Genomic DNA, 27,219 nt, shown 5'->3' with positions numbered 1-27,219 from the left:
AATCTTAACTAAAGGGTTAGTAAAGAAAGAAAAACATAAAGAGCCCAGTAAAATTAAAGTCAAATGTGCACAAGTTGGAGCTCAACTTTTCCAAAAGTAATATTCACTACTGTGGCACTTTCTGCATCGAATCACGGTCCCCCACCGGGTCGAATCCTACGACTGGTTAACTCCAGCATCTGTCCTCTTCATCTCCCGCTGAATGAAGGACCCAGCTCACACTCCAAAGCACCTGTTATCTCTAACCATAACCCAAACACTGCTTCTATAGAAAGACCACTACATCAGCAGTGAAACCTTTCCCCAGGTGTAACACTAGAATTGTATAAACCAGGAAAATGGCCCGAGTGTCCCAAACAAACTCCCATCTATTCACTGGATGGGAACTTTTTAGTAACGTTACAGGCTGTGGACATCACTGGCAAAGCCATCATTTGCTCCCCTACTTGTGAGCAGCTTCCTTGACCTGTTGCAATTTGTCTTTCGAAGGTACTTTCACTGTGGTGTAGGGTGGGGATTTCCAGGCAGTAAAGAGCAATGAAGAATCGATTATTTATGTTAGTGTACCAGTTTACAGCACCAGCTTTAAGGTGGGGGTTCAATTCCTGCCACTGTCTGTAAGGTGTTTCTACCTTCTCCCCATGACCGTGTGGGTTTCCACCCAGTGCTCTGGTTTCCTCCCACGTTCCAAAGACCTAAAGATTAGGGATACTGAGTTTGTGGCCATGCCATATTGGTACCGGAAGCGAGCTGACACTTGCAAGCTGCCCAGCACAATCCTTGCTGACTTGAGTTGACTCAAAGTTAAAGATGATGCCGGTGAACCACAGCAATGTGTTGCAGGCTGCTTACAAAACCTCTAAACATACATCTTCTAAACTACTCTCACTGCAATCTGCAACCAGTAATTTCCGTTAAGGCAATGTACTTTCGACTTTTTGTATTTGTGGGGTTTTTTTGCATATTGGTTGTTGTCCATCCTGTTATGTGTGATCTCTCACTGATTCGTTTGAGTTTCTTGTCTATATTGTGATTGCCCGCAAGAAAATGAATCTCGGGGTTGTATATGGTGACATGTATGTTCTTTGATTTGGGTGGTAGGGTGGAAATATATCTCTACCAAAGGTGGTGTAAGGCGCTCCTTCCCTCCGCTTGCCTGCAGGTCACCCTGGGGCAAGATGTAACACCTGCTTAGCCCCTCGATCAGGGTCACGTGAAGCCATGGGAGCAGATGGCGGATGGTACGAGCAACTGGTGTGTATCAATGCGACCACTGACACCAGGCAGACAATCTGAAATGTAATGATAATGGCTGGTGGGGGGGGGGGGGGGTCACCTGTCTTGTAAAGACACTGTCCAGAAGAAGGCAACGGCAAACCACTTCTGTAGGAAAATTTGCCAAGAACAATCACGGTCACGGAAAGACCATGATCGCCCACGTCATGCGAGACGGCACACAGTGATAATGACGACGTACCTTGATAATAAATTTACTTTCAACTTTGGAGTGTTCCTGTATATGGCAATCAAAGGAGATCTTTATCTTTTTCTTTATAAAAGATCAGGATGGGGAGTGACTTGCAGGGATCCTGCGCAGGTTCCAGTTTGTCTGCTGACCTTGTCCTACTTGGTGTTGGTGGTAACAGATTTACGGGGTGCATTTGTAATAGCCGAGGTGAGTATCTTCAGTGTTCAAAATACCCAGGATTTCCCAATGTTTCTATGCCCTACCTAATGTATAACGGCTTCTGTTTTTCTAAGATGGTAAAGCATCAATCATGCACACATAGTTATAGGAATAAACATAATATAAATTATAGAGCAACACACACAACACGCTGGAGAGACTCAGTAAGTCAGGTGGCATTTATAGAGGGGAATAAACAGTAGATATTTTGGATGGAAACTCTTCATCCCGATGGAAGGGAAGGGGGAAGAGGCCAGAATAACAAGGTGGCAGGTGATAGGCGAAGGCAGGTGAGGGGAAAGTGGGTGGGTGAGGGAGTGTGGATGAAATGAGAAGCTGGAAGGTGACAGGTGGAAAAGGTAAAGGGCTGAAGAAGAAGCAATCTGATAGAGAGAGCTGCGGCTCGATGACCTACAGCTTATTAGGGGGAGTGAACGGGAGATAGAGAGGAGCTACAGGGAGTTAGTCACCCCGAGGCTGCAGGAGTCAGATAAGTGGGTGACTGTCAGGGAAGCGAGGGAAAGAGCTCAGATAGTACAGGACACCCCTGTGGCCATCCCGCCCCCCAGTAATCGTTATCTCGTTCTGGATGTGGTTGAGGGCGATGACCTGACCGAGGACGACCATGGCGATCGGGTCTCTGGCACTGAGCCTGGTTCCGTGGTGCAGAAGGGAAAGAGGAGGATGAGGAATGCGATAGTAATAGGGGATTCCATAGTGAGGGGAACAGACTGGAGGTTCCGTCAGCCTGATAGAGATACCCACGTGGTGTGTTGCCTCCCAGGTGCTAGGGTATGGGATGTCTCGGATTGGGTGTAGAGTATTCTGAAGGGAGAGGGGGATTGAAGTCACCAGCCAGAAGTCTTGGCACACGTTGGTACCAATGATATAGGTAGAAAAAGGGAGAGGTCCTGAGGAGTGAATTCAGCAGATGGGTAGGATGCTGAAAGGCAGAACCTCTAGGGTAGTAATCTCAGGATTGTTGCCTGTGCCAAGTGCTAGCGAGTACAAGAATAGCATGATCAGGCATATTAATGTGTGGCTGAGAGTCTGGTGTAGGGGGCAGGGTTTCAGATTTCTGGCTCACTGGGGCCTCTTCTGGGGGAGGTATGACCTGTACAAAAAGTATAGGTTACACCTGAACCCAAAGGGGTCCAATATCCTAGCAGGCACATTTAATAGAGCTGTTAGGGAGGGTTTAAACTAATTTGGCAAGGGGATGGGAACCAGAGTGATAGGGCTGAGGAAGGGGAAAACAGAAATAAATCAAAGACAGCGTGCAACAGAGATTATAGAAAGAACAGACAGGAGATGAGGCTTAATCAAAGCCAGTGGCATGAGTTACAGGGCTATAGAGGCACGGTGCAGTTAAAACAGAAAGCAACAAAAACTGGACAGAGAGTGTTGTATTTGAATGCAGGCAGCATAGGAATAAAATGGATGATCTTGAAATTCAGCTACAGATTGGCAAATATGATGTTGTGGCCACCTCGGAAACTTGGCTAAAAGATGGCTGCCATTGGGAGCTGAACGTACAAGGTATACGATATATCGGAAAGATAGGTTAGTAGGCAGAGGGGGTGGTGTGGCTCTGTGTATAAGAAATAATATTAAATCATTGGAAAGGGATGACATAGGATCAGAAGGTGTGGAGTCTCTATGGGTTGAGTTAAGAAATGACAAGGGTAAAAGGACCCTAATGGCAGTTGTATACAGGCCTCCAAACAGCAGCCGGGATGCGGATTACAAATTACAGCAGGAGATGGAAAAGGTGTGTCAGAAAGGCAAAGTCATGATAATCGTTGGGGATTTTAACATGAAAGTAGCTTGGGAAAACCAGGTCAGTACTGGACCTCAAGAGAGAGAATTTGTAGAATATTTAAGCGATGGCTTTTTAGAACAGCTCGTTGTTGAGCCCACTAGGGGATCGGCTGTGCTGGATTGGGTGTTGTGCAATGATTCGGAGGTGATGAGAGAGCTTAAGGTTAAGGAACCTTAGGGAACAGTGATCACAATATGATCAAGTTCATATTGAAATTTGAGAGGGAAAAAATAAAATCCAATGTGTCGGTATTTCAGTGGAATAAAGGAAATCACAATGGCATGAGAGGGGAACTGGCCGAAGTTAACTGGAAAGAGACATTTGCAGGAAGGACAGCAAAGCAGCAATGGCTGTAGTGTCTACGAAAAATGAGGGAAGTACAAAACAGATATATTCCAAATAAGAAGAAATTTTCAAAGGGAAGAAGGACACTATCATGGCTGACAAGTGAAGTCAGAGCCAGAGTAAAAGCGAAAGAGAGAGCATACAAGGAAGCCAGAGCTAGCGGGAAGATAGAGGATTGTGAAGCTTTTAAAAACTTGCAGAAGGAAACTAAGAAAGTCATTTGGAAGGAAAAGATGAATTATGAGAGGAAGCTGGCAACTAATATCAAAGATACTAAAAGCTTTAGAATGGCCTACTTCTGCTCCTATATCTTATGGTCTTATGGACCACAGGAGGAAGGGGAGGAGCAAGGGCACCACAGGAGCCGCTGGAAGGTGAGAAGAGAAGGGGACAGAAGGTAACCAGAATGGAGAATGGAAAAAGGGTGAAGAGAAAATTACCAAAAGTTAGAGAAATCGATGTTCATGTCATCAGGTTGGAGGCTACCCAGACTGAATACGAGGAGTTTCTCCTCCACCCTGAGATAGGCATGGACCCACATGTTGAAATGGGAAGTAGAACTAAAATTGCGATCAACAGGAAATCCCACCTGTTGTGGTGGGTAAAGGTGCTCGACGAAGCAGTCCCCTCAGTCGACATTGGGTCTCACCAACGTAGAGGAGACAATATAAATTATAGAGCTGTGTAGTACAGAAGGTGGCTATTCTGCCAGTTCCATCCCTGCCGGCTGTTATGATGATACTCAAATCATCACATACCCTGTTATTTACTGTTCTGATACAAAGCACGTGACCAATTGCACTTTCAAAGGTGAATTTGCTTGCAATGCCCTCTCAAGCTGCGCAATCTGGATCACCATCAACAACCTTCATCAGCTTTTTGGTTCTTTCCCAAATCACCTGGTTAAATGCTTCCATATTATGATAGGATTGGAAGTCATCCAGCTCTTGTGGACTCCCAGCTGAGCGATCCCATTGGTCCCATTCCCTCTCTCCTTATTTCCCTGGAGCCTGGAACTTAGTTGCTTTCCCACATGCCCGAATACTTACACTTAATACTTAAACTTAATACTAAATTCTTAAGTAGTCTATTAACACACTGGCATGTTTGAGGTGTGGGAAGAAACCAGAGCACCCAGCAGTAACTCACATAGTCACAGGGGAAGCATGAAAACTCCACACGGGCAGTATCTAAGGTCAGGATTAAACCTGGATCCCTAGCAGTTGAGGTAACTGCTCTAAGGTGACATTTCCTTCTTTTTTTAATTAACAAAATAAACTTTATTCATAATAGTGTCAAAGAGACATAGAAAACTACAAAGCACTGAAACAGGCCCTTCAGCCCATCTAGTCCATGCTGATCTGTTATTCTGCTTAGTCCCATCGACCTGAACACAGACCATTGCCCTCCATACCCCTCCTATCCATATACTGTACCTATCCAGACTTTTCTTAAATGTTGAAATCAAAATCAGATCCATCACTTCTGCTGGCAGCTCATTTCACACTTTCACCTCTATCTGAGTGAAGATGTTCCCTCGCCTGTTCCCTTTCAACATTTCACCTTTCAACCTTAACCCATGACCTCTAGTTCTAGTCTCACTCAACCTCAGTGGAAAAGGCCTGCTTGTATTTACCCTATCTATACCCCTCATAATTTTGCATACCTCTACCATCTTGCAGTTGTCTGTATTAAATTCAATCTGCCATTTTTCAGCCCAGTTTTCCAGCTGGTCCAGATCCCACTGCAAGCCACGATAGCCTTCCTCTGTCCACTACATCCTCAATCTGGGTGTCTTCCGCAAACTTGCTGATCCAGTTAACCACATTATCGTCCAGAGCGTTGATACAGATGGCAAACAACAATGCACCCAACACCGATCCCTGTGGCACTCCACTAGTCACAGGCCTCCAGTTAGAGAGGCAACCATCTACTACCACTCTCTGGCTTCTCCCACAAAGCCAAAGTCTAATCCAATTTAACTACCTCATCTTGAAAGCCGAGTGACTGAACCTTCTTGACCAATCTCCCTTGCGGGACCTTGTCAAATGCCTTGCTAAAGTCCATGTAGACAACACCAACCTTCCTGGTGACTTCCTTAAAAAACTCTATAAGTTTGATTAAACACTAACCAATCATGCCACACACGAAGCCATGCTGACTATCCTTAATCAGTCCATGTCTACCCAAATGTTTCTACATCTGATCCCTCAGAGTAGCTTCCAATAACGTTCCCATTACTGATGTCATGCTCACCAGTCTCTTATACCCTGGTGTATTTTTAGAGCCTTTCTTGAACTGCAGAGTAACATTGGCCATTCTCCAATCCTTTGCTACCTCTCCTGTCACTAAGGATGATTTAAATATCTCTGCTAGGGCCCTAGCAATTTCTGCACATGCCTTCCGCAGGGTCCAAGGAACACCTTGTCACGTCTTAAAGATCTCTCCACCCTAATTTGCTTCAGGACAGCAAACACCTCCTGCTCTGTCATCTGTATAAAATCCATGAAGTTGATGCACGCCACTTCTATCTGAGTCCATATCCTGAGTAAATATAGATGCAAAAAATTCCATTTAAGGTCTCCCCCATGTCTTTTGGCTTCACACATGGATTACCATTGTAATCTTCCAGAGGACCAATTTTGTCCCTTGCAATCCTTTTGCACTTAACATATCTGTAGAATCCCTTAGGATTCTCCTTCACCTTGTCTGCTAGGGCAGCATCATGCCTTCTTTTAGCCCTCCTGATTTCTTCCTTAAGTGTTTTCTTGCATTTCTTATACTCCACAAGCACCTCATTTGTTCCTACTGCCCATACCCGCAATGCACCTCCTTCTTTTGCTCAACCAGGACCTCAACATCTCTTGAAAACCAAGGCTCCCGACAGCTGTTATCTTTATCTTTTATTCTGACAGGCACATACAAGCTTTGTACTCTCAGAATCTCATTTTTCAAAGCCTCCCACTTATCAAGTATACTTTTGCCAGAAACCAGCCTATCCCAATCCACACTTGCCAGACCATTTCTGATACCATCAACTTTTGTATTGCACACTGGTGGAAAGCCCAAGTTGGTGCGGTCTTTCATTGATACTATTATGGTTATTGTTCTATTATGGATGTATTGAATATGCCCTCAATAAAATGAATCTCAGCGTTGTATATGGTGACATAGATGTACTTTGCTAATAATTTTACTTTGAAATTTAACAGCCATGGTTATGAATTTGGGTGTTCTCCTAACAAAAACACCCAAACTTATATTATTATACTATAAATATAATATGATTTATATTACGTTGATCTGGGCCAGCATGGTAGTGTGGCATTTAGCATAATGCTATTAGCGTGCCAGTGACCCAGGTTTAATTCTGCCATTGTCTGTAAGGAGTTTGTACGTTCTCTCCATGACTGTGTGGTTTTCCTCTGGGTGCTCCAGTTCCCCCACACATTCCAAAGACGTACGGGTTAATCGGTTAATTGATTACGTGGGTATGATTGGGCGGCTGCGGGTCTTGTTGGGAAAGAAGGGTCTGTTTCCATGATGTATCTCTACGTAAAGTAACAAGAAATTAAAATTAAATGCAGGAGAAACTCAGGAGTTCAAGCAGAATCTGTGGAGCCATAAGACAGACAAGGTTGCAGGATAGGATCAGCTATCCATTTCCCTCCAGATGCCGCCTGACTCGCTGGGTTCCTCCAGCAGATTGTTTCTTTGGTTCAGACTTCAACCTCTGCAGTCCCTTGTTCTCCTGCGGGCACTTTCTCATCTGCCTTTAAAAGAGCAATGGCAATATGAATTTAACAATAATTTCTAATCAATCCTTCATGGCTTCCCACAGGGAATTGACTAACCCAGGCAATTACTGGGGTCTGAGTCAAATCAGTTCCCTAACTACCACATCTGGGGATGTTATGATGTGCAACGAGAAGCTAGTTGTGGAAACACAAACAGTTTTTCAGCAATTAATACATACAATCAGTGGCCACTCTATCAGGTACAAGAAGTACCTAATAAAGTCTACGTTCGTGATCTTCTGCTGCTGTAGCCCATCCTCTTCAAGCTTCGACATGTTGTGTGTTCAGAGATGCTCTTCTGCACACCAGCGTTGTAACGTGTGGTTATTCGAGTTACAGTCGCCTTCCTGTCAGCTTGAACCATTCTAACAATTCTCTTCTGATCTCTCTCATTAACAAGGTGTTTTTTTATCCACAGAACTGCCACTCATTGGTTGTTTCTTTTTCGTTTTTCGCACCACTGTCTGTAAATGCTAGAGACTGTTGTGCATGAAAATCCCAAGAGATCAGCAGTTTCTCAAACCACCCCATCTGGCACCCACAATCATTCACGGGCCAAAGTCACTTAGGTCACATTTCTGCCCCATTGATCATGGGGACATCTTGACCATGTCTCCATGCTTTTATGCATTGAGTTGCTGCCCCATGATTGACTGATTAGATATTTGCATTAAAGAGCAGGTGTACAGGTGTACCTAATAAAGTAGCCACTTTTAAGTAATGCTAATCTGATCATTGAACTTCAAGATGCAAAGGGTCAAATGAGCCTTGTACAAAAAAAAAGACTGAGATTATGTTACATAAGCTATACTATTATTAATTGACCTCAAACTGAAGCTTAATGGTCTAACTACTGCCTCAGTTACTAGACACTGAGTCAAATCCATATTTTGCTCACTTCATTTTATCCATTAAGCTATAATGTACTCTTGGACATACTCCAGTCCTTGATTACATGACCTGCTCTGCTCAAATTAGCGTGTTAGTTCAGTAGAAACTTGTCACGTGTGTGTGGGGGGTGTTTTGCTGCGTTAACGGCACCAAATTATTAATGGTTTCTGCTGTTGAGTTTCACAGCGTGCTTGCAATGCACCTACGACTGGGAAGCATAACTTGGCAAGAGCTAAGCTAATCAAAGCGTAAATGGAACAATACCTTTGAACACAAATCGCTGAGAATTTAGAGGTAAGCAGGGTGATTGAGGTCACTCTGTGAGCCAAATTTATAATGCTTCAACCACTAAGAATATCAAATAAATGCAAAAACAAATTAATCTCATTTGGCACCTTCTGTTAATCCTTTCCAAACACTATTAGTCTGTCATTACACAAGGATGTTGACAGGACTTGAGGACTTGAGTTATAGGGCAACATTGAATAGATTTAGATTTTATTCCCTGGAGTGTGGGAGAATGAGGGGAGATCTGACAGAGGCATACAAAGTTATGAGGGGTATATATAGGGTAAATGCAAGATAGCTTTTTCCACTGAGGTTGGATGAGACTAGAACTAGAGATCATAGGTTAAGGGTAAAAGGTGAAATGTTCAAGGGGAACATGGGGGGGAACTTCACTCAGAGGGGGGTAGAATGTGGAATGAGCTGTCAGGGGAAGAGGTAGAAGTGGGTTCAATTTCAACATTTACGAGAAGTTTGGATAAGTACATGGATGGGAGAGGTATGGAAAGCAATGGCTAAGGTGCAGGTTGATGGGACTATGCAGAATAATAGCTTGCATGGAATAGATGGGCTGAAGGGCCTGTTTCTGTACTGTAATTCTCTATGACTCTAGAACTCTAAGTGTGATGAGAGAAGTTCTACTAACTCAGTTTTAAACACAAGAGATTCTGCGCATGCTGGAGGTCCAGAGGAACACACAGAAAATGCTGGATGAACCCAGCAGGTCAGGCTGCATCTAGGGAGAGGAATAACCAGTTGACGTTTTGGGCCGAGACGCATCTTCAGGAGTCCTGAGGAGGGAATTATCTGCTGACTTCCAGCAGAATGATTCCACTTCTCCCTTCCATGTCAGTTTATTTACCCAGCAGTTAATTCTCTCATGTGCTCCTCAACGTTCCTCTAATTCCTTTGACACATGCCTACGTTTTTGGTTTGAGGGTATTAGCAATAAGCAGAGGTTGGACAAACTTGGATTGTTTTATCATGAGCGTCATCAGAGGCTGGGAGGTGGACTGCATGAAGAAGATCCTGGCCAAGGGTCTTGGCCTGAAACATTGATTGTTTATTCCTCTCCACAGCTGCTGCCTGACATGCTGAGCTTCTCCAACATTTTGTGTGTGATAATATAGACAGTTTCTCTCCCAGGGTCAAATACTAGAAAGCATAGCTTTAAAGTGGGAGGGGGAAAGTTTAAAGATGTGCAAGTCAAGTTTATTTTTAAAAAGAGAACGTTAGGTGCTTGGGACGTGCTGCCCGGTTTGGTGCTGGAAGCAGAGACAATTGCACTGTTTAACAGGCTTTTAGATAGGCACATGAATATGCAGGGTTGGTGGGACATGGATCATGAGCAGGCAGAAGGGGCCAGTTTAATTTGACCTCCAGGTCAGCAGAGACATTATGGGCCAAAGATAAAGTCAAGCTTATAGCCATACGCACAAGTACAAGTAGGCACTTTTGCAAAGAAAAACTTACTTGCAGCAGCTTCTCCGGCACAAAGCATCTTCTAAGCATCATGCACAGAAAAGCATAAATTATACACAAATTCTACAAAAAAAATCTCAATTAGAACAAAATACTATCAGTTTTACTGGAAAATGTTCACGGTGTTGCTAAACTGTGGTGATTAGGGTTTTGCGGGTAGGTTCAAGAACCAAATGGTTGAAGGGAAGTAGCTGTTCTTGAGCCTGGTGGTGTGGGACTTCAGGTTTCTGTGCCTTCTATCTGATGGTAGCTGTGAGAAGATGGCATGGATCTTTGTTGATGGATGTTGGCTTCCTGAGGCAGTGCCTTTTACAGGTAATAACAATGGTGGGGAGAGTTGTACCTGTGATGCATCTCTCCCGTGTAGTACTGTTCTACATTCTATGTGTGGTTGTAAAGCATTAGCTGTGAACAATCTTCTACACAAATGATGCTGCTCACCTCAAGGAAGTCTTCAAAGGTGTCATCGTTATTGGAGTTCTCACCTCAATCTGGTCTGGAGGCTTTGAACGTTCCATTTAGAGAACTCGCGAAGGAAGTGAAAACACTAAACGCTGGAAATACTCTAAAGACCAGGCAGCATCTGTGGAGAGAGAAACAGAGTTAATGTCTCAGGTCAATGACCTTTCCTCAAGATTTAGGCTTCCAGGTCATCAACCTGAAATGTTAACTCTGTTTTTCCGGCCGCCAATGCTGTTTCCATTATTTTCCGTTTTTATTTCATATTTCCAGCATCTGCATCTTCCTGTTTGATCATTAGATAGCTCAAGCTCAAGTTTAATTGTCATAGAGTCATAGTCATAGATGGCCTTTCAGCCTATCTAGTCCATGAGAAAAATATTTTAAATTCCTATTCCATTGGCCTGCACTGGGACCATTGCCCTCCATACCCTTACTGTCCATGTACCTATCCAAACATTCTTATAAACATCGAAATCGAGCTTGCATTTCCCATCATGTCCTCCTTAAATTTTTTCATCTTTCACCCTTAACCCATGAACTCCAGTTGTAGCCTCACCTAACCTCAGTGGAAAAAGCCTGCTTGCATTTACCCTATTTATACCCCTCCTAGTTTTGTATACCCCTATCAAACCTCCTCTCAATCTTCTATGTTCTAAGGGATAAAGTCCTAACCTATTCAATCTTTTCTTATAACTCAGGCCCTCCAGATCCGGCAATGACCTTGTAAAATTTCTCCGTACTCTTTCAACCTTATTTACATCTTTCCTGTAGATAGGTGACCAAAACTGCACACACTACTCCAAAGCAGGCCTCACCAACAGTCCTTATACAGCTTCAACGTAACGTCCCTTCTCCTGTACTCCACACATTGACTTATGAAGGTCAATGTGCCAAAAACATCCTTTACGACCCTATCTACCTGTGATTCAGCCATACGCGTGAAGACAGCCAAACGAAACAGTTCCTCCTGGGCCAGGAGGCAAAACACAGTACCACCACTCTGCAGGCAACACGGTACGCAGCAAGTCCAGTTCCACCGCTATCAAGCAACTCGCTGATGGGGTAGACCTACAGTACTTAATGTTCGTAATATCCAGCAGTGGCATCAGTATTGGAATGGAGCCAAGGTTCAGAAGTAAAGAGTACTTTATTGTGGGGAGTACTCAACATCAATGACACAAAGATTCAAATGCACTCAGTGACCACTTTATTAGGTATACCTTTACACCTGGCTCACTAATGCAAATATCTAATCAGCCAATCATGTGGCAGCAACTCAATGCATAAGAGCATGCAGACATGGTCAAAAGGTTCAGTTGTTGTTCAGACCAAATATCAGAATGGGGAAAAAAATGTGATGTAAATGACTTTGACAATGGAATGATTGTTAGTGCCAGGTGGGGTGGTTTGAGTCTCTCAGAAACTGCTGATCTCCAGGGATTTTCATGCACACCAGGGTCTAGATTTCACTGAGAATAGTGCAGAAAAATAAAATAAAATCAAATGAATTCTATGGGCAAAAACACCTTGTTAATGGGAGAGGTCAGAGGAGAATGGCCAGACTGGTTCAAGCTGACGGGAAGGTGACAGTAACTCAAATGACCACAGGTTACAGCAGGTGGTGTGCAGGAGAGCACCTTGGACACACAACATGTTGAACCTTGAAGTGGATGGGCTACACTGAGGGTACACCTAAGATGGCAATATCTGATCCAGTGGAAGGTGGACTATATTAGATCCTCCAACACTGGGCAGAAGGTACAAAAACCTGAAAGTGTGTACCATCAGGCTCAAGGACAGCTTCTTTCCCACTGTTATCAGACACTTGTTGGACCTCTTCTATGATAAAATGGACTCTTGGCCTCACAATCTAACATATTATGATTTTGCACTTTATTGTTTATCTGCACTGCACTCTTTCTGTAGTGATTACACTTTGTTCGAAATTGTTACTGGTTTACCTTATTCAGGTCAATGCACTTAGTAATGCTTTGATCTGCATGAACAGAATGCAAGACGATTTTCACAGTATCTCGGTATGTGTGACCAATAAAAACCATAAGACCACAAGAAATAGGAGCAGAATTAGGCCATTTGGCCCATTGAGTCTGCTCCGCCATTTCATCATGGCTGATCCAATTTTCCTCAGCCCCAATCTCCTGCCTTCTCCCCGTATCCCTTCATGCCCTGGCCAATCAGGAGTCTATTAATTTCTACCTTAAATATGCATAAAGACTTGGCCTGTACAGCTACCTGTGGTAAAGAATTCCACAGAGTCACCACTCCCTGGCTAAAGAAATTCCTCATCTCCATTCTAAAAGGTCGCCCCTCTATTCTGAGGCTGTGTCCTCTGGTCTTAGACTCTCTCACCATAGGAAACATCCTCTCCACATACACTCTATCAAGACCTTTCACCATTCAATAGGTTACAATGAGGTTACCCCTCATTCTTCTGAATTCCAGTGAACACAGGCCCGGAGCCTTCAAACACTCTTCATATGACAGGCCACTTTGTGAACCTGCTTTAAACCCTCTCCAGTTTCAGCACATCCTTTCTAAGATGAGCCCAAAACTGCTCATAATACTCCAAGTGAGGCCTCACCAGTGCACTATAAAGTCTCTACATTACATGCTTGTTTTTATATTCTAATCCTCTTGAAATGATTGCCTCACCACAGACAAAATGTGTAAATTAACCTGTCTCTCTCTCTCTTCGGTTGTCCATCGAAATCCGATGACAACGTCCACTCCTTTAACGGTGAGATCTTTGATGACTGTACAGTCCTATCCTGGACCCACAAGCTCTATTGCAGGTGGGACATGTATAAGTGGTAGTGGTGGTAACCATGGCTGCATTTCTCCTGGCTCTCCTCTGCTGTCTTCTGGTTGTTCTTTCCTTCTCCAGAATACGAACCCCATCCCTACACAACGGTCGCCAAGTGGTATGGTCAGCAGCAACATCCTCCGGGTTCTCGGGTCTGATCTTGCACTTCCTTAAAGTATTCTTCGTCTGATCCTTATAGCGCTTCTTCAGCCTTCTAGCTGAGCATCGACCATGATGTAGCTGGCCGTATAACACTCTGAGGGGCAGCCGACATGAGGGCATCCTTATCACGTGCCCCAGCCACTGCAGTTGGCGCTGGGTGATCATGGCCTCAATACTTCTGCAGTTGGTCTTTACAAGTATTTCAGTGTGAGGCACCCGCTCGCCAGGTAATTCCCAGGATGTGCTGGAGGCAGCTTATACGGAAGCGCTCCAAGGATTTGATGTGACGGCTGTAGGTTAGCCAAGCTCCACAGCTATAAAGGGTGGTGACACAAAGAATCCTACACAAGCGCTCCCAAGTCCCTTTGCACCTCTGATTTTTGTATTTTCTGTCCATTGAGAAAATAGTCAACCCTTTCATTTCTTTTACCAAAGTGCATGACCATATACTTCCCAACACTGTATTCCATCTGTCATTTCTTTGCCCATTCTCCTAATCTGTCTAAGGTCTTCTGTAACCTCTCTACTTCCTCAAAACTACCTGCCCCTCCGGCTATCTTCATATCATCTGCAAACTTTGCAACAAAGCCATCAATTCCATCATCCAAATCATTGACATATAATGTGAAAAGAATCGGTCCCAACACAGACACCTGTGGAACATCACTTGTCACTGGCAGCTAGCCAGAAAAGGCTCCCCTTATTCCCATTCCTTGCCTCCTGCCAATTAGCCATTGCTTTATCCATGCTAGAATCTTCATTGTAATACCATGGGCTCATAGCTTGTTAAGCAGCCTCATATGTGGCACTTTGTCAAAGGTCAACTGAAAATCCAAATACACATCAACTGATTCTCCTGTGTTTGTTATTTCTTCAAAGAATTTTAACAGATTTTTCAGGCAAGATTCTCCCTTGAGGAAACAGCTTATTTTATCGTGTGCCTCCAAGTACCCTGAGACCTCATCCATAATAATCGACTCCAACATCTTCCCAACCACTGAGGTCAGACTAACTGGCCTCTAGTTTCCTTTCTTCTGCCTCTCTCCCTTCTTGAAGAGTGGATTGACATTTGAAAATTTCCAGTCTTCTAGAACCATTCTAGAATCTAGTGATTCTTGAAAGATCATTACTAATGCCTCCATAATCTATTCATCCACCTCTTTCAGAACTCTGGGGTGTAAACCATCTGGTCCAGGTGACTTATCTACCATCAGACCTTTCAGATTCCCAAGAACCTTCTCTCTAGTTATGGTAACTTCACACACCTCATGATCCGACACCTGGAACTTCCACCATACTGTTAGTGTCTTCCACCATAAAGACTGATGCAAAATATTTATTTAGTTCATCCGTCATTTTGTTGTCCGCCATTAATACTTCTCCAGCATTGTTTTCCAGCGGTCCGATATCCACTCTCGCCTCTCTTTTATGCTTTATGTGTCGAGAAAGCTCTTGGTACCTTCTTTAATATTATTGGCTAGATTAAAAAGAAGAGCTTTATTTGTCAAACGTACACCAGAACATTGAAACATACAGTGAAATGTATAATTTTGCTTAAATCAATTCAGTGAAGACGCTGCTGGGCGCAGGCCACAAGTGACACCACTTTCCGGCACCAACAAAGTGTGCCCACAAGTCACTAATCCTAACTGTGTGTCTTTGGACTCTGAAAGGAAATCAGAATTTCTCATCCGGAGGAAATCCACACGGTTATGGGGAAAGCATACAAACTCGTTACAGTCAGCGGTGGGAATTGAACCCCAAACGGCAGTCACTGGCGTTGTAGTAGCATGATGCTACCATGTCGCCCATGACATACCTGGACAAATTTCCACATCGCTGGGTTGTAACTGTATTGGAGCAGTTGCCTAAAGCAATAGCTAACACAGGAGTGCAAGGTTTCAGTACTACAACTGGAATAATGTCTGATCCAAGAGCTTTCATCCATTTCTTGAGGTCGTGCTCATAATATCCTGCAGCACCAAACACGTTGTATAACTGAAACATACACAGCATCTGCAGATTCTCTCTTGTTTGTGACATTGTATAACAGTATTTGTTGTAGTTACTAATTAGAGTTACAGTTTTGATGCAGGATCTCAACCCAAAAACGTCAACTGTCCCTTTACCTCTAGAGATGCTACTGGATCTGCTAAGTTCTTCCAGCAGTTTACTTTTTGCTCCAGATTCCAGTAACTGTAGACTTTTATCTTTCCAGAGTTATAAGATGTTTGTATTCAGGTGTATGTGCTCTATGTACTGCATAAAGAGCTTATTAAGAACTTGATGATCCAGAACAAGTAATATAATGGGACAACAAGGGAGATAATTGTGTTACTGCAACAATTATAGAACAGAGTACCCCTCAACACAAACGTCATAACAACATGAAGAAGCAATTTATTGAAATAATTATTGTCTGAAGTAGGCATTTCAGACGTGCTGAGTAGTAATGTATGGTGGATGAGAAAAAATATTAATTTATAAACTAATCAACTTTAAACCTGTACAAAATGAACCAATTATTTATAGAATTATGTATAAGGCCATAAAACCATAAGACATAGCAGCAGAATCAGGCAATTCGGCCCATCATGTCTGCTCCACCATTGAATCATGGCTGATTTATTATCCCTCTCAACCCTATTCACTTATCTTCCACTCATAACCTTTGAAGCCCTCACTAATCAAGAATCTATCAACCTCCACTTTAAATATACTCAATGTCTTGGCCGCCACAGCTGTTTGTGCCAACAAATTCCACAGATTCACCACCCTGTGGCTAAAGAAATTCTTCCTCATCTCTGTTCCAAAGGGACATCCTTCTATTCTGAGGCTGTGCCCTCTGGTCCTAGACCGTCTCACTATAGGAAATGTCCTCTTCATATCCACTCTGGACCAGCGGTTCCCAAAATGAGCGATATCACCCTCCTGGGGGCAGTCAGAGTTTCTAAGGAGTGATAAAGATAAAGAGGGTGGGAGAGGCTCGGTAGCAAAGGATGCAGCTGAGGAATTACAGGCTTAATTTCAGAAATGAGTTATGTATGAAATGCTTTTGATCCTCAGTGCCTCTTAATTGATCACAATGATCACATAATCACCTCATCTCTTGTTATCCCACCGTTCTCCTAGACTTTGCTCGAAGCGCGCTTTAGATGTTGAAAAGCAATATGACACTTCTGTGTTTGGCATATCATGAGAAATCTGGACTGAGGAAATCGTGTTCTTTCCAGGCCTGGCATTATTGCAGTTCACTGCTGTAGTACTGTGTTAGCTAGAACAATTCCCAGACTCTGATCACGCAGCAACGCAATTCCTGTGAATTGGAGATTGGCGATTGATAGGGTACAGTTCAGAACCTGCCCTTTCGAACGGTGTTGACTGCCGGACGATGCCGAGGATGTTCTACAAGTCTGTGGTGGCCAGTGCGATCATGTTTGCTGTTGTGTGCTGGGGCAGCAGGCTGAGGGTAGCAGACAACAACAGAATCAACAAACTCATTCGTAAGGCCAATGATGTTGTGGGGATGGAACTGGACTCTCTGATGGTGGTGTCTGAAAAGAGGATGCTGTAAGATGCATGCCATCTTGGTCAATATCTCCCATCCACTACATAATGTACTGGGTGGGCACAGGAGTACATTCAGCCAGAGACTCATTCTACCAAGATGCAACACAGAGAGTCATAGGAAGTCATTCCTGCCTGTGGCCATCAAACTTTACAACTCCTCCCTTGGAGGGTCAGACACCCTGAGCCAATAGGTTGGTCCTGGACTTAGTTCCTGGCATAATTTACATATTATTATTTAATTATTTATGGTGCCACTGTAACGAAAACCAGTTTTCCCCGGGATCAATAAAGTATGACTATGACTATGACTATGACTATTCTCTAGCCCATGGCCCATGAGATATCACTGCCCCACTTTATGTACCTTCAGGCGGAGAGTCAGGTTTTGTCTGAGCTATGATGATGTCATAACTTTCCCATTTATTAATCAGAGTGTTTGAGCATGGACTTAAACAAGAGACAATTGACTGTGATCGTTAATCCATAACGAGAATGGCAGAAGCAGACCAAACAGAAAGGAAGTGTAGACAGTATAGTGTGGAGTATCTGAAATATGGTTTTATATCAACAGCAAGCAACCACTGCAGTCAACGTGCCTGCTGTGTAATAATGCTTTTTTTTCAAATGAGGCAATGAAACCATACAGGCACCTTGAACACTTGAAGGTTTACTAATGCTGCAAGGAGAGGTTTAAACTAGAGCTGGAGGGGATGGGAACCAGAGTGTCAGAACAGGTAGTGGAGAGGTTGTGGAGACAGATGTTGCTAGGAACACAAAAGGTTTATCATAGTGTGACTAATGATCTGAGCTGCGTATATTTCAATGCAAAAAGAATCGCAGGAAAGGCAGACGAGCTCAGGGCATGGGGATCAACGCCTGGAATTATGGTATTGTAGCCATTAGTGTGACTTGGATGCAGGAGGGGCAGGACAGGCAGCTCAATATTCTGGGGTTCCGTTGTTTAAGATGCAACAGAGCAGGAGGGATTAAAGGTAACACACACACAATGCTGGAAGAACCCAGCAGGCCAGGCAGCATCTATGGAAAAGAGTACAGTCAATGTTTTTGGCCCACACCCTTCATCAGGACTGGAGGGAAAAAAGGGGTTGGTGGTAGAAATGGGAGGTGTGGGGTGAGGGTTGGTAGCAGTGGATGGTAGATCCCCAGACTTAATAAGGTCAGTAATGGTGTGGGAGACAATGGCCTGGCACTCCTTAGTGAGGTCCTGTTCGAGGCATGGGTAAGAGGAGATATCTGACAGTTGTCACCAGGGCTCAACAAGGTAGCGGTCAGTCTACCAGATTACTACAACACCCCCCTTATCTGCAGGTCTGATGGTGAGGTTAGGATTAGTGCGAAGAGAGTGGAGCGCAGAGCATTCAGAAGGAGTGAAGTCGGAATTGGAGAGAGGAATGTTGAAGTCGGAGACGGATGATGTCCCATCAGCAGTTAGCAAAGAAAAGATCCAGAGCAGGCAGAAGACCAGAGCAGGGTGTTCAGGAACAGGAGGAGGACTGGAGATGGGAGAAAGGGTCATCAGTGCGGGGTGGAGAGTCTTTGCCAAAGAAATAGGCATAGAGGCAGCGGAAGAAGAGCTCAGTGTCATGGCAAGCGCGAAACTCACTGAGATATGGACGCAGACGGACAAAGGTGAGGCCCCTACTAAGGACAGAACATTCTGCCTCAGAAAGGGGAATGTCGGAGGGGGTGGTGAAGACCCGGCACAGATGAGAGCTGGGATCAGATGGGGGAAGGGAGTTGGTAGTGTCAGAGGGAAAGGGAGGGTTGGGGTGTTCGGGGAAGGTGTGGTGAGAAGAAGATGGAGTTTCTGAGGACGCAAGAGCTGGCGGTAAGGCCTGAGAGACATGGGATTGCAAAGTGGTGGTGGTGGGGGGGGGGGGGGGGGAGGAGGGGAGACGTGGGTTCCAGAGACAGTGTGTAAAGTCCCAGCCTGGAAACGCTGTTGGTCAAGGCTGGAGTTGGAGTTGGAGCTGGAGTTCGCGCAATCAACACTTTGGAGATGTCCGAGGTCACTGGAACCTGCATTGATGGCAATGGAGTCCGGGTTCTTAATCTGCTTGAGATCATCAGAACCGTTGAGGTTGGCAACAGGGATCACGGTCTGGAGACATCCGGGCCTGCCAGCGTTGCAGATGGCAGGTTCTGTGGTCTGTGGACGGGCGATGTTCCGATCCTTGCAGGACGTGAGTAAGTCGAAGAACTGGCGATTGAAAGCGTGGATCTGGCAGAGGATAAAGTAGTGGATAGGTCCATTACAGGTGGTGGAGAGAGAATCCCCGTGTTGTGGAAGTGACTGGGATAGGGACACCAGGCACCTTCTCATGGCAGGAAGCGTGGTGCATAGAACGCAGTGAGAGAAGCGATCAAATGTATGTGAATAGCTGGGGACCTCAGGGGGTCTATATCAAGAGGGTTGAAAGCAGATCTGGAAGCTGCATGGTACAAGCTGGCAGTGAAGACAAGTTCCCAGGAAGGACACATGGCTGTGGTAGCGGGTCTGCGTGAGCACATAGTTGAAGAATCAGAGGGCAGCAGAGATCACAGAGGGGGAGCAGTCAGAGAGGGTTTCACTGACCTCCTGAAAATAAGATTTAAACTTCTTCAGTGTCGGAGAGACTTTGCAGTGTAGTAGTTCAATCATAAACAAAAGAAAACAGACTGATGAAGGGTCTCGGCCCAAAACGTCCACTGTTTACTCTTTTCCGTAGATGCTGCCTGGCCTGCTGAGTTCCTCCAGCATTTTGTGTGTGTTGCTTGGATTTCCAGCATCTACAGATTTTCTCTTGTTCGGGATTAAAAGTGTGGGGACGGCATTTCTAGTCAGGGAAAATGTCACGGCAGTGCTCAGTCAGGACAGACTGGAGAACTCGTCCAGAGAGGCTTTATGGGTGGGACTGAGGAATAGGAAAGGTATGACCATGTTAGTGTGGCTATACATATAACGGACCACCCAAAAGTCTGTCAGGAACAAATTTGCAGAGAAATCGTAGACTGTTCCAAAAACATAAGGTTGTTATAGTATGTGATTTCCACCTATTGACTGGGACTCACATAGATGGAGTAGAGTTTGTCAAATATGTTCAGGAAAGTCTCCTTAATCACCACATAGAAGTCCCAACAAGAGAGAGTCCGATACTTGATCTGCTATTAGATGGGCAGGGGACAGAAGTTTGTGTAAGGGGGACACTTTGCATCTGGTGATCATAATGCCATTAGTTTCAAAGCAAATATGCAAAAAGAAAGGTTTGGCCTGTGGGTTGAGATTCCAGATTGGAGAAAGCCCAATTTTGATGGTATCAGAAAGGATATGGCAAGTGTGGACTGGAACAGGCTGCTTTCTGGCAAAGGAATTGGAAGCCCTTCAAAAGTGAAATTTTGAGAGCACAAAGCTTGTATGTGCCTGTCAGAATAAAAGGCAACGATAACAGGTTTGGGGAACCTTGGTTTTCAAGAGATATTGAGACCCTGGTTAAGAAAAAAAGAGGTGTATAGGAGGTATAGGCAAGTAGGAACAAATGAGGTGCTAATGGAGTATGAGAAATGCAGGAGAACACTTAAGAAGGAAATCAGGAGGGCTAAAGGAAGGCATTAGATTGCCTTAGCAGACAAAGACGGTACAGCAGTGTAGTGGTTAGCGAAACACCTTACGGCACAGGTGACACAGGTTCAATTCCCACTGCCACCTGTAAGGAGTCCGTTCATTTTCCCCGTGACTACATTGGGTTTCGCCCAACAGTCCAAAGAAATACCAGTGGGTAGGTTAATTGTTCATTGTAAATTGTCCTGTGATTAGGCTAGGGTTAAATCGGGGGGTTGCTGGGCAGTGCAGCTTGGAAGGCTAGAAAGGTCTGTTTCAGCAATACATAATTAAAACAGAAAGGTAACGGAGAATCCTAAGGGATTCTACAGATATGTGGAAGAGCAAAAGGATTGCAACGGATAAAATTGGTCCTCCGGAAGATCAGAATGGTAATCTAAGCATGGAGCCAAAAGAGATGGGGGAGATATTAAATGGACTTTTTTAAATCTGTATTTACTCAGGAGACAGACACGAAGTCTATAGATGTGAGGCAAGGCAGCACCGTGGTCATGGACTCGACACAGATTACAGAGGAGGGCGTCTTTGCTGTCTTGAGACAAATTAGGGTGGATAAATCCCCAGAGCCTGACGAGGTGTTCCCTTGGACCCTGTGGGAGGCAAGTACAGAAATTGCAGGGGTCCAAGCAGAGAAATTTAAATCATCCTTAGTGACAGGTGAGGTACCGAAGGATTAGAGGATAGTTAATATTGTTCCTCTGTTTAAGAGAGGCTCTAAAAATAAACCAGAAAATTATAGGCTGGTGAGCCTGACATCAATAGTGGGAAAGTTACTGGAAAGTATTCTAAGGGAATGGATATACCGTATGTGTACTCAGATAGACATGGACTAATTAGTCAGCATAGCTTTGTCTGTGGTATGTTGCGTCTAACCAATCTTAAAGAGTTTTTTAGTGGATATTGTCTACATGGACTTTAGCAAGGCATTTGACAAGGTTCCACATGGGAGACTGGTCAAGAAGGTTCATAGAAACATAGAAAACCCATAGCACAATACAGGCCCTTCGGCCCACAAAGTTGTGCCGAACATGTCCCTACCTTTCTAAGCTCCAAGTACCTATCTAATAGTCTCTTAAAAGACCCTATCGTAACCGCCTTCACCACCATTGCCAGCAGTCCATTCCACTCGGTCACTCGGCATTCAGGATGAGGTAGTAAATCGGATTTGAGGGAGAAGCCAGAGAGTGGTATGAGATGGTTGCCTCTCTGACAGGAGGCTTGTGACTAGTAGAGTGCCACAGGGATTGGTGCTGGGTCCATTGTTGTTTGTCATCTATATCAATGATCTGGATGATAATGTGGTCAACTGGATCATCAGATTTAAAGATGACACCAAGATTGGGGGTGTAGTGGACAGCGAGGAAGTCTATCAGAGCTTGCAGTAGGATCTGGACCAGCTGGAAAAATGGGCTGAAATAGGAATTTAATGTAGAGAAATGAGAGGTGTTCCACTTAGGTAGGACCAACCAGGGTAGGACTTACACAGTGAATGGTAGGGCACTGAAAAGTGTAATAGAACAAATGGATCTGGGAATACAGGTCCATAATTCCTTGGAAGTGGCAGCACAGGTAGACAGATAGGGTCGTAAAGAAAGCTTCTGGCATATTGGCCTTCATAAATCAATGCATTAAGTACAGAAGATGGGATGTTATGTTGAAGTTGTACAAGACATTGGTGAGGCTTAATTTGGAGTGTTGCATGCAGTTTTGGTCACCTACCTACAGGAAAGGTGTAAATAACTTTGAAAGTGTACAGAGAAAATTTACAAGGATATTGCCAGGACTGGAGAACCCGAGTTAGAAGGAAAGATTGAATAGGATAGGACTTAATTCCTTGAAATGTGGAAAGTTGAGGGGAGATTTGACAGAGGTATACAAAATTATGAGGGGTACAGACAGGGTAACTGCAAGCTGGCTTTTTACCACTGTGGTTGGGTGGGACTATAACCAGGGGCCATGGTTTAAGGTTGAAAGGTGAAAAGTTTAAGGGAAACAGGAGGAGAAACTTCTTTACTCCAAAGGTTATGAGAGTATGGCATGGGCTGCCAGTGCAAATGGTGTATGTAAACTCAGTTTCAGTGTTTAGGAGAAGTTTGGATTGGTACATGGATGGAGGCCTATGGTCCCAGGTGTAGCAGATTGGAATAGGCTGTTTAAATGGTTTGGCATGGGCTAGATGGTCCAAGTGGGTTGATTCTGTGCTGTACTTTTCAAAGACTTTATGACTACCCAAGGATGTACTGAGGGCAGCCTACAAGTGTTGTCACATATTCTGGCTCCAACACAGCATGCAATACTCTCACATACAGAGAGAAACAGACCTCAGACCACACACTCATATACACACAGAGACAGACCTCAGACCACACACTCACATACAGAGACAGACAGACCCTCCGTCCCCTCCTGCAACCATTGATGAGAATCTGATCAAGCGATATTAATGATGGTACGTGGAAGGCAAAGATGTTTTCCACTGGCAATGTAGACATTGTCAAGGAATACCAGATGAACAGCAAACTATAGTGTTCCCCTCGCACTGCTACTGGGTACCAGATCCAAAGGGTTCCTGAACTGAGAAAGGGAAAATGACAAGAATGATTCTTCTCTGTGTATCAAACTCCCTGATTAGGAACTTCAGTCCAAGTTGTGATTGTTCTTCTACTGTAATTGAGGCACATGCATCAGTATTCTTCAACCATACAACACAGTGGCACTTTACTCTGGGCTGAATAGCCTAATTAAGCTCCTGTGTCTTTTATGGCCTTTCTGACAGCCAAACATTCAGAAAGCACAGCAGCTTTGCAGAACAAAAGGGGTAGAACAAGCCACTGTTCGTCCTTTCAACCAACAGGATTGAAGAAGAGTTCATTAAAAAAATGCAGAGATTAGACTAATAACTGCAAATCAAAAGATTTAAATCAATGTTAAGTCACATACAGAAAGCAGAAGAGAGAAAGGAAAGATAGGATTGGAGAAAAGTTGAAAGACTTCAGTAATAATTACAAGATGAAGGAATGAGACATTTCCCTTCCCCTTCTTAAATTCCCCACTTTAGCCTCTTACATATTCTCCTCACCTGCATAGCACCTGTCACCTTCATTGCTTGTCTTTCGACCCCTCCCCCCATCTTCTTATTCTGGTATCTACCCCCTTCCTTTCCAGTCCCAAAGAAGGGTCTTAGCCCAAAGCATCGACTGTTTATTTATTTCCATAGATGCTGCCTGAGATGCTGAGTTTCTCCAGCATTTTATGTCTGCAGAATCTCTTGTGTTTAACATTTATAAAATATTCATTTTTAGTATCAGAGAGGTTATTTGGCACTAATTAAGACAGGCTAAGTTTAAATGTGGTCAAGCTTTCTCTACTGAGTTTTCTTGGCATCTGTAATGAGAGTACAGGATGCTGTTCCAAGATTGGAATAGTGAGTCAGACTGCAATGAATTATCAAGCAACACACACAAATGCTGAAGAAATGTAGAAGGTCAGCCAGCATCTATGAAAATAAATAAACAGCCGACATTTTGGGCCAAGACCCTTCTTCAGGACTGGAAAGGAAGGGGGTAGATACCAGAATAAGAAGATGGGGGGAGGGATCAAAGACAAGCAATGAAGGTGACAGATGAAGCCAAGTGGGTGAAGTGAGGGGGATGTGGTAAGAAGCTGGGAGGTGAGAGGTGGTAAAAGTAAGAGGCTGGAGAAGAAGGGATCTGAACTGAGAAGAGAGTGGATCATGAGAGAGAGGGAAGGAGGAGGGGCACCAGAGGGAGGTGATATGCAGGACATTGTAAAAGTTGCTAAATGGGTTGGATCTGTCCAAAGAGTCTGGGGCTGACATTGATCAATGAATTCCAGCAGGCTGATGGGGACTGTCAATCCTCAGAGTGTGGAAAGCTGACTGCCACTCCATCAGAATAGATCTCTTAATGTTAGGGAGGGTAGCTAACCAACTGCGAAGAGGATACACTTCGCAATGCAACAGGTTAGTATCACATCTTAACTCATCTTCTGGTTTCCGATCTCTCTATATTGCAACAGTCCTTGACTCAGGGCTCGCTGTAAACAATGCAGGTTATGGAGCATCCTGCAGAAATAGCCCATCTCTCCAAAGTGGTGTGACTTTATTGGATTTCTCTCAAATGCACGATGCACATAATTCATTGAGCCATACACAGAGTCTACAGCGGAGTCTCAGGTCCTTCAGATCACCATGATTCTGACTGGCTGCATCACTAACTGCTACGGAGACTCCGAGGCACAGGATCAGAATAAGCTGCGGAGATCTGTAGACTCAGCCAACCCGTCATGGGCACCAAACACCTCCCACACCACCATCAAATTTATTTTCAAAAGGCGATGCCCTCAAGAAAGCGGCATTCAAGATTAATGACCCTCGCCATCTGGGACATGCCCTCTTCTCATCACTACCATCAGGGACGAGGTACAGCAGCCTGAGGACGCACACTCAACATTTTAGGCACAGCTCCTTCCCCTCCACAATCAGATTTCTGAACAGTCCATGAATACTACCTCACTATTTTTCTGTCGTTTATAATTTTTTTATATATTTAATGTAACTTTTTGTAATTTTTATGGATTGCACTGTACTGCTGCTGCAAAACAGTAAATTTCACCACATATCAGTAATTATAAACCCAATTCTGAATTGAATTGAATTGACTTTATTTTTTACATCCTTCACATACATGAGGAGTAAAAATCTTTACGTTACGTCTCCATCTAACTGTGCCATGTGCAATCATAGTAATTTATAATAAATAGAACAGTCAATGTAATATACAGTAACTCAAATCAGCAAGAGTTCATCAGTCTGATGGCCTGGTGGAAGAAGCTGTTCTGGAGCCTGTTGGTCCTGGCTTTTATGCTGTGGTACTGTTTCCCGGATGGTAGCAGCTGGAATAGATTGTGGTTGGGGTGACTTGGGTCCCCAATGATCCTACGGGCCCTTTTTACACATCTGTCCTTGTAAATGTCCTAAATCATGGGAAGTTCACAACTACAGATGCGCTGGGCTGTCCGCGCCACTCTCTGCAGAGTGCTGCAGTTGAGGGAAGTACAGTTCCCATACCAGGCAGTGATGCAGCCAGTCAGGATGCTCTCAATTTTGCCCCTATAGAAAGTTCTCAGGATCTGGGGGCCCCATACCAAACTTCCTCAACTGTCTGAGGTGAAAGAGGCGCTGTTGTGCCTTTTCCACCACACAGCTGGTGTGTACAGACCACGTGAGGCCCTCAGTGATGTGGATGCCGAGGAACTTGAAGCTGTTTACCCTCTCAACCCCACATTCATTGATGTCAATAGGGGTTAGCCTGTCTTCATTCCTCCTGTAGTCCACAACCAGCTCCTTTGTTCTTTCGACACTGAGGGAGAGGTTGTTTTCTTGACACCACTGTGTCAGAGAGATGACTTCTTCCCTGCAGGCCACCTCGTTATTGTTTGAGATTAGGCCAATCAATGTAGTGTCGTCGGCAAATTTAATTAGCAGATTGGAGCTGTGGGTGGCAATACAGTCATGGGTATACAGGAAGTAAAGGAGGGGACTCAGTACACAGCCCCGAGGGGCTCCTGTTTTCAGAGTCAGAGGGTTGGAGGTGAGGGAGCTCACTCTTACAACCTGCTGGCGAACTGACAGGAAGTCCAGGAGCCACCTGAATAAGGCAGGGTCAACACCAAGGTCTCTGAACTTCTTGTCGAGCCAGCTATGGTATTGCCCAAAACAGCATTCTCACATAAGCATCCTTCTTCTCCAGATGTGTGAGGACGGTATGTAGAGCAGTGGCTATTGTGTCATCTGTCGATCAGTTGTGTCGGTAGGCGAATTGTAGGGGGTCCAGTGTAGGTGGTAGCAAGCTGCAGATGTAACCCTTGACCAGCCTCTCAAAGCATTTGCTTATTATTGAGTTGAGTACGACAGGACACCAGTCATTCAGGCATGTTACCTTGGTCTTTTTTGGTACAGATACAATGGTGGTGAAGCAGGAGGGCACTACACTGGGAGAGGAAGAGATTAAAAACGTCCGTAAACACACCTGCCAGTTGTGCTGCACACATCCTGAGTACTCGCCCTGGGATGTCGACCGGTCCCGCAGCCTTGCGACTGTCCACTCATTGGAAACATCTGCATACCTCAGCCTCAGAGATGACCAGGTTGCAGGTTGTAGCAGTGACTTTCCTCGGAGGCTCAGAGTTAGTGATATTGAACTGAGCATAAAAGAGATTGAGCTCATCTGGGAGACAGGCCACGATGTTGCT

The 27,219-nt window shown here is 44.4% G+C and overlaps 1 protein-coding gene across 4 annotated transcripts in view; it reads right to left on the bottom strand.

The window, feature by feature from the left end:
* The window catches only part of tmem255a (transmembrane protein 255A), a 105,584-nt gene that overhangs the window by 52,658 nt on the left and 25,707 nt on the right, over positions 1-27,219 (bottom strand). The window lies entirely within an intron of this gene.

The sequence above is a fragment of the Mobula birostris genome, chromosome 10, assembly GCF_030028105.1.
Source record: "Mobula birostris isolate sMobBir1 chromosome 10, sMobBir1.hap1, whole genome shotgun sequence".
In the NCBI taxonomy this organism is placed as follows: Eukaryota; Metazoa; Chordata; class Chondrichthyes; order Myliobatiformes; family Myliobatidae; genus Mobula; species Mobula birostris.
The sequence above is the reverse complement of the archived record's forward strand: the minus strand, read 5'-3'. Positions and strand labels throughout refer to the sequence as shown.